Source organism: Delphinus delphis, chromosome 21 (assembly GCF_949987515.2).
Source record: "Delphinus delphis chromosome 21, mDelDel1.2, whole genome shotgun sequence".
In the NCBI taxonomy this organism is placed as follows: domain Eukaryota; kingdom Metazoa; phylum Chordata; class Mammalia; order Artiodactyla; family Delphinidae; genus Delphinus; species Delphinus delphis.
This window is the reverse complement of record NC_082703.1, coordinates 31585719-31602455: the sequence shown is the minus strand read 5'-3', so window position 1 is coordinate 31602455 and position 16737 is coordinate 31585719. Positions and strand designations below refer to the sequence as shown.

The following is a 16737-nucleotide window of genomic DNA, read 5'->3' as shown; positions in this document are numbered from 1 at the left end:
GCTTTTGAGTTTTCATGATATTTTTTACGTGATCTTTTAGATGGTAAAAGTAAATGCGAATGTTGAAAAGTAATACAGTATCCTATTTTCTATTGATTCTAATAATTTCTAAAATGAGACAGCTAATAAATTCTGGAATATTTTAGGTTGTAAATCAAGTTTATTTTCCACTGTGTTCGTGTAACATGTTTGAGAGGCAGCTGTCAAAAAAAAATTTGAGGACAAATGTACAAATTGATATTAAAAATAGTGCAACTCAAAAAAGTATTATATAAGGGCTATAAGTTCAAACACCATTGATATTATATCTTTTCATCTTTATTATCCTTTTAAATCTGGATCACGGATAATAACCTGTGAAAAATTTGCTGAATCAACTATGAATGTTTTTCTAATGACTGAGTATTCATGCTCATAAGTTTGCTATATTTATCAACATGGAAGGACTATTTATGATACTCTCACAAAATAAAATTAGCCCAAAGATTCAGGCCTTCTAAATTTTTCAATTTCTTTTAATTTAGTTATGCTTATAAAAGATTCGTCTGTTGTCCACATGTAGCATATGCTTTCAAAGGTCATAATTTTTGTCTGAAAAAATTCTCTAAGTACCAGAAAAGTACTTACTGCCATTTAAACAGGAAGGTTATTTTGTAATGAAACATTTCTCTCTGTGTCAGAAAATATATTTCAAAATAAATATTTAACAGATTTGATGTACTCCCCGTATTCAAAAGCTAAATCACCAGATCAGACTTACTGATTTACTTTTCAGTTTGCTCACCTGACAGTATTTAGAGAGTTTCTGTGACCTCATGTGTCAGAGCTCATGCCAGAGGACAGGAAATTTGAATTTTGGGAATTCTGGGAATATGTGGAATTCCTCAAATCTCTACTAAGCAAAGCAAAGCAAAGCAATTTTCTTCAGGTGTGTTAATTCTGTTTTTTTGGAAAGGGGCATCTGGAATTCTTATTTTGTATTTCTGGTCTAATATTTTCACATTTCTCTTCATTTATGTTGTTTTGTCCTTGTCTTTTGAATATGCTTTTTGGAAGAGTTTCTCAAATTTATCTTCCACATTACTGATACAGTTTATATTGACACATCCTTAAAATATAAAAGCCTTTAAAAAGTTCAAAAAAGTCCAAGAATCTGATTGAAAAAATAGCAAAAGTTATTAACAGCTCATAGAAAAAGAGAGGCCCTTATAAATAAGTGCATGTGATACGCTAAACATTAACTATAAAGCAAACAAAAAAATGTGATGATAAAATTGGCAGTTGGAATGGATTAAGGACTTACTATGTGCCAGAAAATTTAGCATCTCGTAGGAATTATCTTTTTCATATCTCAACCTCATCAGGTCAGTATAGTTAACACCCCTATTTTACAAAAGAGAAAGGTATGGTTTAGAGAGTGTTAAAGACAGAATGTTTGTGTCCCTCAAAAATTCATACGTTGAAACCCTATCCACCATGTGAAGGTATTAAAAGGTGGGGACTTTGGGACATAATAAGGGTCATGAGGGTGGATCCCCCATGATGTGGCTGGTGCCCCTATAAGAGTCACGAGAGAACCCACTTCCTTTCTCTGATCTTTTCCAAGTGAGGCTACAAGGAGAAGTCATCCATTTGCAACCTGGAAGAGAGCTTGCACCAGAACCAGACCATGCTGGCACCCTGATCTCAAACTTCCAGCCTCCAGAACCGTAAGAAATAAATTTCTGTTGTTTATAAGCCACCCAGTGTACGGTATTTTTGTTGTAGCAACCCAAACAGACTAGGAGAGATTTTCTTGTGAATGTTATTAGATGAACAAAATTTAGAATACAGGGGGTCCCCCTTATATTTGAGTTGTTCAAAAAGCCCTTTTGTGGGAAAGAAAGGTTAGACATGTTTTTCCCTATTCCTCCCCCAGTACAGCTGAAATACCTGGATGTTATATATAAACAAAACACAAGCAGACTCTGAAAGGAGAGAAGAAGATGAACTGACTACCTAGGGACCCAGGGAACAGGAACGGCATGGTGGTGAGTTCCTTGGTTTTTCTCTTTACCTCATTTATCACAGACTCTGTGTTTGGTGGAGAAATCAGCCAACCAGTAAATACAATGGGTGAAGAAAGAAAAAAAACAACCAAGTACACAAACCTACCTTCTTTAGCCAAAGGACCAGTCTTGAAGGACAAAAAATATTTATGCAGTAACAATAACTCTATTCCAGCCACACACTACACACACAGAGTCTAAACACTCTTCCCCTCCCTCCGCAGGCAAAGGCGTAGATTCCCACCTTGGTCCTGAAGTAACAAGGGTAATGAGATTCTCCTGTCCTCTGCATCCCACACCCTCCCCCATGTGGTGTCAGAGAAGGTTGAGGGAGGAGTGAAACTTCTGTCTCCACCAGGTTAATGAGCCCCACTTTTCTTGCCTCAATGTGTTATTACTATAGGGTAGAAGTCAAAGATTTGTTAATGGTCAACCATTAATGTTAGAAAAGTATCCAATTAATACTAGTTTCAAATGCTTATAAATGTCTTTTGATGAAATGTATTTAAATATAGAAGTCAAAACAACCAATATTTCTTCCTAAGGATTCTACATTATAGTACACAAACATTTTAACATCTCATTTTAAAAATCAATACATTACATACATTCGGTGGTTATACTGTGGAGAATATATATACACATACACACACATATATATCTCTATGTACAGACATACGTATACAAAATGAATAAACATAACTATATGAAAGATATGTGATCAAGTACTCGTGGCTTTGGATAAAATTTCAAGTAATAGCATAATGCATGGATTTAAAAACCATTGTGTATCAAATATTTCTAATGGAGGAAAACATGTATTACTGAAACTATTGGGTTGGCCAAAAAGTTTGTTCGGGTTTTTCCGCACCCTCTTACGGAAAGTCCTGAACGAACTTTTTAGCCAGCCCAATATTTTGCTTATTGAAAAGTGGTTCATGCAATGATGAAGAAACTAATGGGAAAGATGAATGTTAAGAGAATTAGTAAGAGTGTTGTTCATAATTTGTGACAGTGGTTAAAAGTTGTATGGCAAAGAATATATTATACCTGCTATTACATGGTAATTTTAGTTAGGTTTTTTTTTTTTTCCCTAAGATACATTTTCCCATACTAGGAAGTAATCTATTCCCCCAATTATACCTTATTCATTTTTCCATTTCTAATGTACATAGTAAGAGCCTAATACATGTGTTTTTAGTGAGTAAACTAATATATTTTTTATTTTAAAAAGTGCCATATGATACATTTTTTATAAACATGGAAGGTTTTATTCCCTACTAATATAAAAATGAGTACACAGACACTATGCATATCAGTATTTTTAACAATTCTGTTAAATACACAAAGGTGGCATCTCTCTGGTTACATATTGTGAAAATACCGTTCTTGACTTCCTCATGTCCTTGTGTTAACTCTTGAAGCAAACAAGACAGTACTCTTCCTGTTATCATAAAAGGGCCATTTGATCTTCATGAGAAAAAACACAACAAGCCTTTTTCAGCCCCGAGGGCAGCACCGAAGCCAGGAGCGCTGGCTCTCGCTATGGCTCCCCGAGTACAGGGCTGCACGGAGTGGCAGCCCGCATGCTGAGCGAAAGCTGGCGCTGCTGTCTGCCATGATCCTCCCTAAGGGGAGGCCACCTCCGAGGGATAGAAATCTACCCCAACGAGGAATCACCCAGGGCTTTGCAGCCGGCATCAGAATGGGGAAAGGGGGTGTGCAGAAGGATTCAGAGGGCCAAACTGACCCTCAGCTCTGTCAGAGGAGAGTGATAGTACTAAGTACATAGTGTGGGCTGGAAGGTCTTTGGGATAGACTGAAGGAAACCCTGATTCCGGTATTCCCTCTGACCTCCGGGTCTCGGCTTCCTCATCTACACCAAGAACTGAGTCAGGTGATCTCAGAGGTTCCTTCTAGCTCTGGGTTTCTGTGGAATTGTGATTAGTGACACTCACCACTATTTGTTAGGTCCTCACTGTGTGTCAGGCATGATGCGAAGTCCTTTTTTTTTTTTTTTTTGCGGTATGTGGGCCTCTCACTGTGGCCTCTCCCGTTGCGGAGCACAGGCTCCGGACGCTCAGGCTCAGCGGCCATGGCTCACGGGCCCAGCCACTCTGCGGCATGTGGGATCTTCCCGGACCGGGGCACGAACCCGTGTCCCCTGCATCAGCAGGCGGACTCTCAACCACTGCGCCACCAGGGAAGCCCCTTAAACACTTTTAACACAATCTGCCTAAGGACAGAGCCAAAGACCTCTGGGAATATGTGGAATTCCTCAAATCTCTACTAAGCAAAGCAAAGCAAAGCAATTTTCTTCAGCTGTGTTAATTCTGTTTTTTTGGAAAGGGGCATCTGGAATTCTTATTTTGTATTTCTGGTCTAGTATTTTCACATTTCTCTTCATTTATGTTGTTTTGTCCTTGTCTTTTGAATATGCTTTTTGGAAGAGTTTCTCAAATTTATCTTCCACATTACTGATACAGTTTTCTACAAAATAAATTCTGCTCTTCTCTGACTCCAATAAAAATGTTAATTATGTTACTGCACTTTAAGGTTCTAAGCAGTGAGTCTTACTGTCCTTTGTATTGGCACATTTACCTTTCTGCTACCGTTTCATGAAAATCATAATGCTTTGCCGCTATCAGATGTTAAATAATTTTCTAAGATAATTTTCATTTTTTTGTATTTGCAAAGATTCAATTAATTCAAAGACAATACATTTTTTGCTACAATAATCTAAAGGCCAGGGATAAAAGGATAGAAATCAATTTTACCAGAATTTACTTGCACGCTTATAGCTGATATCTCTTGTATAACTTATTTAAGAATATAAAATTCTTAATATTCTCATATTCTTAGAAATATTACTTTTATCCTAATTGATGTAAACATTTTTATGATAAGGTGGGGATATTGAAGACACTGTATGATCAGCATGCAAGTATATTTGAAGAGCAAACATGGCTTTTAATAACGGATTCTATAAGTGTTTCAACATAATGGTTATCTATCTTCTTAACTTATTATAAAGTTACTCTATAACATCTGCCCCATATCAAAGTAAATAAACCTGTCAGACTCAATGACCTCTATATTCCTAAAAAAAATATTGATTCATATTTTAACTTAATGATTTAACCTACTTTAGTCCACTGAAAAAAATGCACAACCTAAAAGTTAAGAGTTACGTTATATCCGGTGGACATTCTTAGGACTTCAAGCCCAGGAGCCAGCCTCTCAGATAGCGCTAAGAAAACTGCTCTGAAGAGGGCAGGCTTTGTTTTTTTGCAACAAAGGGCAGGTAGTCGGAACACCAAAAGATTCTTGTTAATTAAAGAAAACCAGATATCTCAAGTTAGGGAATTTAGCACTTTTCTATGTATGGGAAGATGTAAGAGTCTGGGCTCACTGGAATCTTTGCTTTGCTCCTCAGCTAACTGGGGCCAGTAGTATCCTGTGTTTTCTCATCCTCAGTTTCCTCAAGCTGCACCCTCAGGGGTGACTGCAGTCTGGTGGCTGCTAGATGGCGGGCATTCCTTGTTTCCTTCCTGACTTCCCTCAGGGCTCACCATCAGGAGTTGTTGCAATCGCTGATGGCTGTGACATCCGTCCTCTTTATTGATATGGCAGGCGGCATTCTTAGTCCGCACTGTATACAAGTTATCTTTTCAACTTTTGTGTTTATCATCACTGCACGTTTTGCTTGGATCTTGAAATGAATGAATAACCAATTAAATGAATAAAATTATCTTTATGTTACTGAAGAAAAGTTAAAATCATAATTTATTTAGCAGGAAATCTAGGTTGACCTGAACTGAATTGAATTTTCTAGAATATGGTAAAATAAATAAACATAAGATTTCATAATTGCTCAAATTATCGATATTTTCAGAACATCGAGTTATCTGTTCATACAATAAATGGGATTTCTGACTGTTATTATAAATATAGCCCTTCTCACTATCGTGTACTGTTTAAGATACAAAGATATAGCAAAACTGAGAATGCACAAATTTGTGATGAATACCATACTAAGACCTAAGTAGATAATTCAGCTTAATTTAAAAATCACTTTGACGGTTCCCATCAATTCGAATTAATCAGATAGTTACACAGCTCTGGCTTCACAATGGGTATCTGCTGAAATAGAGATATTGAAAAAACAAGATGTCTGATACTTCTCTTTTAATCTTGACCGTTTTGTGTAGGGAAAACAATTATGCGGGATTTCACTTTCACATGCCTGCAAGGGCTAATGGGGAATAGAACTCTGTTAAAAAAAGGGGGAGGCAGGGGAGTGATGGTGAAATGGAGAACGCTCTGACAATTGCATTCGATTAATTAAAAACAGCACATACAGAAACACCAAGCAAACACAAATCAGTCTGAAGGCCGGATCCCAGTAGCTTTCCATTCCTATATGGGACTAATGGGTAAAAACATGACTTGACGCCAGAAAATAAATGACCAGCAATTAAGTTAATCTAATTGATTTTGGTGTCACTTAGAAACATTTGGTTACTATATTAAAAAACCTTTTACTTAAATGATCATTAAGGGAATATCATTCTTTAATGATTCTAGAGTCACTGACCATATATTTTAGTAAATACAGAGTATCAGCATTAAAAGTAGAAAGAAAATTGGAAGCATTGTGGCATTGTGGAGAATCTTCATGCCACGGCCGACTAGAGTACAGAATTTCATATGACAAGGCTCTGCCTTGGACCATTTGCGAGTTGAATAATTTATTAAGGGGAAGACATTATAGCTAAAATAAGACCCACTGATATTATTAATGTAGAAATACTTAAATATCAAGAGAATAAAGAAGTCTCAATCCTCTGCTGATTTGTGTGATTCCAATAAAACAAATTGTAAAGACACTTGTACTCCTCACAAATTCTAAGTGTTTGATATAGAATAATGAGATTATAACAAAAATGAATTTGATGGTCTAGAATCAGCTTACAGGCATCATTTAATCAACATTTTGTTGGGAGCCTCTGTGGAAGAAGTCATCAGTAGGGAGATGAGCAAACAAACAACAAAGAAAGATGGAACCATCTGAAGTGTCGAAGTGAGGCTATTGCTTCTTTTATGAAAGGGCAGTCTGCCATTTTAAAATTCAAATGAATGACCTTTTCCAACATATTGGAAACAGAAATACATAAATAAATAAAACTGGGATGAGTTTTATGATTCTGATTGTTGGAGGGGGGCTGTATATGGGCCATAAAGTAAGTTTAAAAATTTTATAAGAATTGAAATCTTACAAGGAGTGGTCTTTGAAAAGAGTGTAATGAATGTGAAAACTAACAAATAATGATATCTGGAAAATCTCCAGTAGCCTAGAAATTAAACCATAGACTTCCAAATAACCCAGGAGTCAGGAAGAAATGACAATGCATATTACAAATGTTTTAAAGAAAATAATGAAGGGAGGCTCTGTTAAAATTGGGTAATACAGTGTTTCTAAGATATTTCTTGATCTTATATGCATATATTAGCAATGAAAGAAAGCTGAAAATCTAAAAGCAGACCTCCCATCTCAAGAATCTAGTAAAACAACAGAAAAGGAACAAGGAAGGAAGGGAGGGAGGGAGGGAGGGAGGGAGGGAGGGAGCAAGGAAGGAAGGAAGGAAGGAAGGGGAAAATACTAAAGGAAAACCAGAAATTAATGAAATAGAAAAGAAAGTACAATAGAACAAATCAAGAGTGTTGGTTCTTTGAGAAGATAATAAGATTGATATTCCTTCAGTGAAAGAATTAATAAGATTGATAAGCTCTCAAAAAGACATAAGAATGTAAACATACGATATCAATAACAAAAAAATGGAGTGAAATGAGGCAAACAATTAAAATGATGGTTTGCAGCATATTGTATAGGCATGAAAATATAATATAGGGATATGAAGAGCCACTTTAAGTCATTAAATTTTTAAGTTTGAATACAATGGGGAAAATTTTAAAAATACAGCTTACCAATATTGATGCACACACAAAATATGAAATCTGAAGGGTTGGCTATGTATTAAAGAAATTGAAGCTGTTAATAACTAATAAATTTCCCACAAAAATTTGAAAATGAAAAGTACTAGTCTTAAAAAAATCTTCGGGCTTCCCTGGTGGCGCAGTGGTTGAGAGTCCGCCTGCCGATGCAGGGGACGCGAGTTCGTGCCCCTCTCCGGGAAGATCCCACATGCCGCGGAGCGGCTGGGCCCGTGAGCCATGGCCGCTGAGCCTGTGCGTCCGGAGCCTGTGCTCCGCAACGGGAGAGGCCACAACAGTGAGAGGCCCGCGTACCGCAAAAAAAAAAAAACAAAAAACAAAAAACAAAACAAAACAAAGAAACAAAAATCTTCAAAGAAAAACAGAATGTACTAGCACAAATACTTTGTAAGGTTGTCTTTAGCATGATATATAACCCAATAACAGGGGCATTATAAGAAATGAAAATTACCAACCAATCTCTCTTGTGAATATGAATGTACATTCCTTAAACAAAATACTATTTATTTTATCAATTTTGGGGTTTATTCCAGAAACACAACACTGATTTAATATTTGAAAAGTTATCAGTATAACACATCTACCATATTCATGGAAAAGTGAGATGTATGATTATTTCAATAGAGATGGAAAAAAACGTAAAAACCTAACACCCATTCATGATAAAGATTATTCACAGACCAAGAATACAATAAAACCTTCTTAATATTATAAATAATTGGTACAAAAACCTATAGTAAGCATCATCTTAATGATTGAATATTAAAATAGTTCTTCCTTCAGATCAGAAAATAATCAAGGGCATCCATTATCACTATTGCATTCAGCTCTATACTGGACATCCAAGATAGTGCACTAAGGTAAAAAAAAAAAAAAAAAAAGAATTGTTTTAATTTATGAAAACTTGAAAGAAAAAACTAAAACTGCCATTATTTACCGATGGCAGAATTGTATAATTAGAAAATCTAAAAAACCTTCAGCCAAACTATTAAATGTCAATAATTAATTTGACAATGTTTTTGGGAAAAGAATTAATATTTGAATCAATTTTATTTCTATTTCTCAACTATAACTATAAAATTAATTTGTCAAGGAGACATCATTTTCAATATGTTTAACACATAAAATACCTAGGTACATCTCATAAAGACTATGCAGGAACCTGAAACCCAGAAAACAATTTTGAGAGAAATTTTAAATGACCTCTATTTTAAATAGAAGATTATACTATGTTTATATAAATTTTAAAGCTATAAAAATATCAGACCTTTCCAATTGAATTTATATTTTCAATGAAATTCCAATTTAAATTTCATCCACTTTTAGAGAGGAGCTGACGATTGACAATCAGTTTATAAAATTTGCATGAAATAGCAAATGGTCAGCAACAGTTATAGCTTTCATAAAGAAGATGAACAAAACTGGATGGTCTACAGTACCAGACATCAAGAGAAAATAGGAAGTCCGAAAACAAACTCAGCATGTGGAGCCGCCTGATACATGAAAAAGGCTGTACTAGAATGCTGCTGGGAAAACAGAAACTTTTCAGTAAATGTATCTAGTTTAACTGGATATCATTCATAAAGAGAAAATGCATTTTGATCCTACACCATACCCCAAAATATATTTCAGATAGATCACAGACCTAAATATGAGACACAAAACTATGAAGCTATAGAAAGAAACATAGACGAACATATTCATAAGTTTGGCATAAGAAGAGTTTGTCAGAGATGCTACAGAAAAGACTAATTTTAAGTCAAAAAATGATGAATTGGGTATATTAAGATTAGAAATACGTATTCATCAAAATACATCATTAAGTGTATGAAAAGGCAATCTACAATATGGGAGGAAACATTTATAATATGTATACTATAAGAAGAACTTAAATGCAGAATATAAAAAAGGGCTCTTAATGTCACTTAAAATGACAGATTGCCCCAAAAGAAAAAAAATGGGGGGGGGGGAATTGCAAAAAAAATTCACAAAAGAGGTTATTCAGATGGCAAATAAATGTACAAAAATGTGCCCAACTCCGTTAGTAATAAGGCAAATATAAATGAGATACAGGATAATATTATATTCCCAACAGAATCACTAAAATGATAAAGAGAAAGATACAGTAAAGACAAAATGTGGAACAAATGGAACTCTCATATACAGCTGGTGAATAAAGTGGTACAATCACTCTGAAAAGCTATTTGGTACTATTTACCAAAGCTGAACACAGGCATAACTAGGGTAAAACGTACACCCAAAACCCATGTGTTCCCCCAAAAATAGGTACTATAAAGTCCATGGTAGCATTATTCATAATAGCTTAAAATTGGAAGCATCCAAATCCCCATGAACTGTGTAGAATGAGTATTTGCCTAAAGAAATACCACATAGAAATGACAATGAGTTATAACGCAGATGAGTTTGAAAATAAGGCAGAGCAAAAGAAGCCATACATACATACATACAGTATGACTCTATTTAAAAAAAACTCTAAATGAGGCAAAGCATATCCGTAATTTTAAAATAAAGATGGTGGTATGGTAATTACCCAGCGTGGCAAGGGGCAAGGGATTATGATTGAAAAAGAGAGCAAAATGGGGCTTAGGGTATGTTAGAAATGTTCAGTTTCTTGATCTGAGTTCTAGTTACACAGATTTGTTTCCTTTGTAAAATTCATTGATATGTACACTTGTCTGTAGGTAGGCTGTCGTAATAAATATTTAAAATATTTTGCATTGGAAGACAGGAATTAAACAGATTAAAATATAAAGAAGGTATATCTTTGTAAGGTAAGATCCATCCAACATCTTACAGTTGACTGAACTGGGCTTGCAGCATGGTGCAGAGTCCTGCAGGCATATCTATATTTGCAGACATGTGGTCTGTGTAAGAAATAACCATTTGTTGTAAACCAGTGAGATTTGTACACTGTTTGTTATATTAGCACAGCATGCCAAAATCTGACTAACACCTGAGGGATTATGAGTTGCATTAATACCAATCTAACTAATACTACATGATAGCCCAGTGTATGAATATAGTAGGATATATCCACTCTTCTGATGAAGGATATTTAGCTAAGGATATTACCCCAAAAATCAATGGTGTACTTGTATGTATCTTCTTGTGCACGTGGGCAAAATCACTTCTGAGTTATATATTTAGAAGTAAAATGCAGGAACATTCATAATTGTATATTCATCTTTATTAGATGCCAAATTGCTCTCCAAAGTGGATACACTAATATAAACTCCAACAAGCGGATTGATAGATGCAACTTCTCATACCTCAGAAAAGTTTGTTAATACTTTTTCTCGGCCAATGTGAATGCTGTGAATTGAAATCTAACTTTTGTATCTCTGAACAAAACCACAATATCTCTTCAAGTTTTTTTTTTTTTTGCCCTCCTACTTAACACTAGCAGCATGTTAACATATCAATTAGGGCTCTTTTGGTTAAATATGATTAATTTAGGCCTGGGTCATATGCTTTATCCCCTGGGGCAGAGTGAATGGTCATATATGAAAACCTGAGAATTGAGAGTAGCAAAATCTAGATTCTCAAACAAAATTTATGATGGCAATAGAGAAAAGGGTACAGGATATATAAAGGAGAGGTTGCAAAAATTTACAGTACATATAACTCTCTCCTTGAATGTAGAAAAAGGAAACAGATAAATTACAAAAAGAAATAAAAAGCATAAAATAACTATTCACAATATTAACCAATGGCATAATATTTTGTATTACACATCAAAAATCCATAGTAATTGCAAATACAGACTGTTTCAAGAAGCCAGAATCTCAGATATCTTGTGCAACGAAAAAAAAGTATGATGCATCATTTCTCGTAATTTGTACTCACATATTAACATGTTTGTTATCTTTATGCTGTATGACAAAAGGAATTGTGACAAACAATTTTTGTTTCAAAATTTAAGGATTTTTAAAATTACCTTTCCCCGAGGAGGTCAATAAATACTATTCCAGTAATAATGACATTTCTGTTAAAGTAGGGCTAATTTTGGATGGTGTAGGCTCACAACCCAGGCCGTGCATTTGAGTCAACAGACAAGCTTTCTAAAAATAATAATGCCCAAACTCCCACTGGGTAGAGATTGACTTAATGGGTTTAGGCTCAGGTCCAAACAAAATGACAATCAATACTCATCAGTCGGTAATGAGAATGCTTCAATAAATAACTCCTTAAAATACTCTAACATATACAAAGTAGAAATTATAGTATAATAAACTCTATCAGTTAAATTAATTAGTTCATGGCCAGTTATCCAATTATGTGACTCTGGTACTCTCATCCACTTCTCCACCTTGATTATTTTGAAGCAAACAAGATACTGTATGTTTTATTATGTAAATATTTCTATATCTGCTATCTTAAAGAGAAATTTTAAAAAATTATAACCATAACAATGTTATCATACCTTAAATGATTAACAGTAATTCTTTAAATATCCAGGCAGTGATTATATTTGCCCTGTTGTCTCTCTTTTTAAAAATTTTAAAATCCAGACAAATGAGCTCCAGAGATTCACTTGGTTGTTGTTTTTTTTAAAATGAGTGTCATATGCCTTAGATGCCTGGGTGCCGTCCCTGCTTACTCCCGTTGTCCATGCATAATTTATAATCGCAGTCACATTCTTCTCTCAATGTCTCTTATTTGGATGACCAATTATACAGTTATCCTTCTCTTAAGTATCTTTTAATCTGTAGATTCTGCTGTTTCTTTTTATTTTCCCCTTAGAATGTATTTTGTTGAAGAAAGCAAGTCGACTCTCCTGTAAATTTTTTTGTAACCTGTATTTTGCCAATTGCATCCTTGTTTGTTGTTGAACATGTTATTTTGTCCTCTGCATTTCCTGTAAATTTATTGTCAGATATAGAAGCATTGTTAGATTCAAGTTTGATTTTGGGGGAAGGAATATTTCCTGGATGGTATTCCATAGTTCCAACAAGTGGTTATCTCTTGTGATGTTTGCAGGTATTAATGATCATTCTCTAGACTCATTATTTCATAAAAGTGGTGAACTTCTGTCATACCTTCATAATTTTTGGTGGAATATTTCTTCAAAAGGAACTGTCCCCAGTAAACAATTAGATTCCCTGAGGTATAGTTTGTATAGGAAATGTAGTATAGTTGCCTGATGTTTCCCTTTATTTGCTGATTCTCAAAATGTTGAGTTGTTTCTTTAGTAATAACAAAAGGGACAATTAGGAACTCATGGATTTAAAATATTGAATGTGATTCAATTCATTTTGGTTATTATTCTTTTTGAAGCTCAAATTTTTCCATCTGTTGTCAATGGTTGATTCCTCTTGCTGTCTCCTCTGTACTTTCAACAGGAACACCATAATTTTTGATAGCTTGCTTGAATTCCAGTTTGGCTAGATATTCCATGTTCATTTTAGACCTGTCCTACCCTAGACAATTTATCAGCCAATTAATTTCTCTATAGAGCCCATATTCCCTTTTCTTTTGGGAGGGGGGGTACAGAAGGAGGCAATGGCATATAGAGAATATGGTCTAGGCATTAGTGATGCTCATTGCTATGGAGTGGTCTTTTCAGGAGACAGAGACAGGAAATATGTTTGTTTTATGAAAGATTATATACAATATATGCTTATTCTGGTACATTCAGGAATATAGGTTTTTAGTTGCCCTCATTAATCTTATTTCTGTAACTCCTTTGTACACAGAAAATCTAAACTGGCTGTGACATCAACAGCCATTTACATTAATTCACAATAATCTCAAGACAGTCTCAGAATAATGAGAGCTACCCTATCACCAAGAATTATCAAATAGTTTCAGATATTTTTGTCAATTCCCCCTTTAAGATATATTGTACAAGGGAGTTATATTCAAATTACGGTATTTTAACTTCTCTTTAAAAAAAACTTTCTTACCATGTGTTATGTAAGCACTCATTATACTAATATTAATTGGTTTCTTTTTTAAATGTTTTTTAAGGATTACATTTTAAACTAATATTTGCTTTTTTATATAAAATATTTACATGTTTCAAATCAAAGGTACTGAAGAAAATAAACATAAAGCTCAATTTCTTTCCTGGTAACTTCCAAACTGTGCACTTGACTTCCCTCCCTCATGTGTAACCATTTTTTAAAAATAGTTTGGTTCACCTTTCAAATTATATATCAATTCAATACAGGCATATATATAAATGTAATATACATAAATATATAAATTCTATATGCATATAAATTAATGTCTATATATGAATTTCTTAAATATATGGGAAGTGGTAGCATATTTTACACACTTTATATGCCTTTTTAATTATAAGTATCTTGAAGATAACTTCATACATTGTATATAAAAATGCACGTCCTTCCTTTTCAGATTTGCCTGGTATCCATTAAATGATTGCATCGTGGCTTGTTCAACATTCTCTGATTGATGAATATTTGTAGTTTTCTTGGTCTTCTGTTGAAGTACCAAAAAAGTTAACTTTATGTATATTAATGATATTACTGGAAAGGCAATTCAAAACTACTTTGAGCAAAAAATATGACGATACTTACACAGAGAGTTTTGTACTAATTCTATGGTCTCTCAAAATTAAGGATTATTTTTCCTCTGTTAAGAGGCTATATTCCAGTTATTTTTACTGCATTGACTAGGAAACTCTTGACATGCTGAGTCAGAGACCACTTGGGTTACTTTACATATTAAATGCTTTGTCAAATACTGTCTAGCTATGACTCACACTGTGTCCAGTCCTCTGAATGAAGGAAGGGGCAGCTGACCACTGTAATGATACTTAACCCTGGATTTTTGTTGTTGAATACCGGATGTCTGGTGGGTTGTGTCCCAAAGCCAGTACCCCATTGGGAGTACCACATGGTATTTATAATCACTTTAATTACTTTCTGCAAAATAGAAACTGTGGGCTGATTATGAAATTTAGTCACAAATTTCTCTCACATTCTTTAGAAACAAAGGAAAAATGTCATTTTGGGTTTGTTCCTAATTTGTAAGTGAAGAAAACATATACAAATTGTGAGAAATTGAATTCTTTTCAAACAAAGGGACTTTAAGCAGGGATTTGCAGATATTTCTTTTTTGACCTCAAAAAAGATAGATCTTGGCTATGTTCTATAATGGGACACCAGAATGTAGCAGATCTTACAAACAATGATTCTGGTCTAATAGTCACATTTCTTTTTGCAAAGAGAAACAATTTCACATGGTCTAGTTAAGTTCTCAGGCCAGATTTGAAGACTTTTTTTTAGTCTTACATAATACAAAGAAAAATATAGTTGTTTTGAGTTCAAACTTAATCAAACTTGTGTTTTATAAAACCTCAACTGCTTCAGACTTTTCAGAAGTACCAACTGGGAACTATTCAATGAACTTTTGGGTTAGGGAGGCTGGATTTACATGTCTAAAATATAGTTGAAAAAGTATACATTTGTTTATTATTTACATCTCATTTAATTGGGTCACAATGAATATTTATTCTATGAAATTAATTTTTAGTAATAGTATTCCAATATAGATCATTTATTATAAAGGAAATAAAATTTTAATTCCAATTACTATGCTAGTTTTTTGACTATTTTCTAGTATATAATCTAAAAACGATCTGGAAATTATCCTCTAGCAATGGTCCTATGAACACATATTTTATTTTCTTTAATATTATAAGAATATTGTTTATTTCATCAAAAATATCTTTTGGTGGAGGAAAGTTGAGAATAAATTATTTTTCCTTTTTCTATGAGATATATTCTTCTTTTATATTATGCATGTAGTAATTTGTATTACTAGAAGGATTTCTCCTTTAAGTTTTGATTGTTAAAGCTGTGGAACAATTCTAGTCATGCATGTATAATTCACATTTCTAAACATTTTTATGTGCTCATCATTGTTTTATCTTTCTCATAAGATAATTTATATTATCTGATTAACTGATATATCAACATACTTTTTATTACTGAAAGAGATATTACCATCATGTCATTATTATTAATAATGGGAAGAATAATAACTATACTTGTTTCCAAGATCACTCTTTATCAACAATGTCAAAAAACTGATCAACTTATTTTAAAATATTTATATATTAAAATATAGTCTATTTGTCTTGTCATCAGCTTGTCAACTTAATCAAAGATTCTTCTTCATTAGAAGTTTACAAATAAGAAAAAACGCACTTTTTCTCTTTTATCTATTGAAGTTTTTCAGCATATGTAATCAAAGGTTGTTTTTTTTTTTGGAGGTTGTCAGCAGAAAAGATAATTTAGTGGGTAGATGATGACTTCATAACCTGCAATTATACACATAAATAAATTAGAACAAAATTAAGTAGTATTAATCTTAATGCATATTGTAAAATTGAAACATTAGTAGAATAAGTCAATTAGTTGGTTGAAAACCAGTGATGTTAGATTTACTAAGATGTGCTTTAGAAATTGTGACCATAGAATGATATGCTAAATGCCACCTCCTAACCCTACAAGTATATCTCACAATTTATTTGACCACAAAACAGTTGAAAGAACCTTTGGATCCAACCAGTAGTTGCAACCAGAGGCAATTAATGATCCATAAAAAGGGATCAATCTTCATGTATAGCTTACCTTACTGATTTTTTCAGAACATTAGCCCAGATTGAACAAATTAAAAT

General features: G+C 33.8%; 1 long non-coding RNA gene across 1 annotated transcript in view; it reads left to right on the top strand.

Moving 5' to 3' along the window:
- Positions 1-16737, top strand: part of LOC132417556 (uncharacterized) — a 388895-nt gene that overhangs the window by 360021 nt on the left and 12137 nt on the right. Inside the window, exons 8-9 of the long non-coding RNA XR_009517874.1 lie at positions 1607-1709; positions 1919-2030. This is a non-coding gene — a long non-coding RNA (uncharacterized lncRNA). The remainder of the gene's footprint in view (positions 1-1606; positions 1710-1918; positions 2031-16737) is intronic.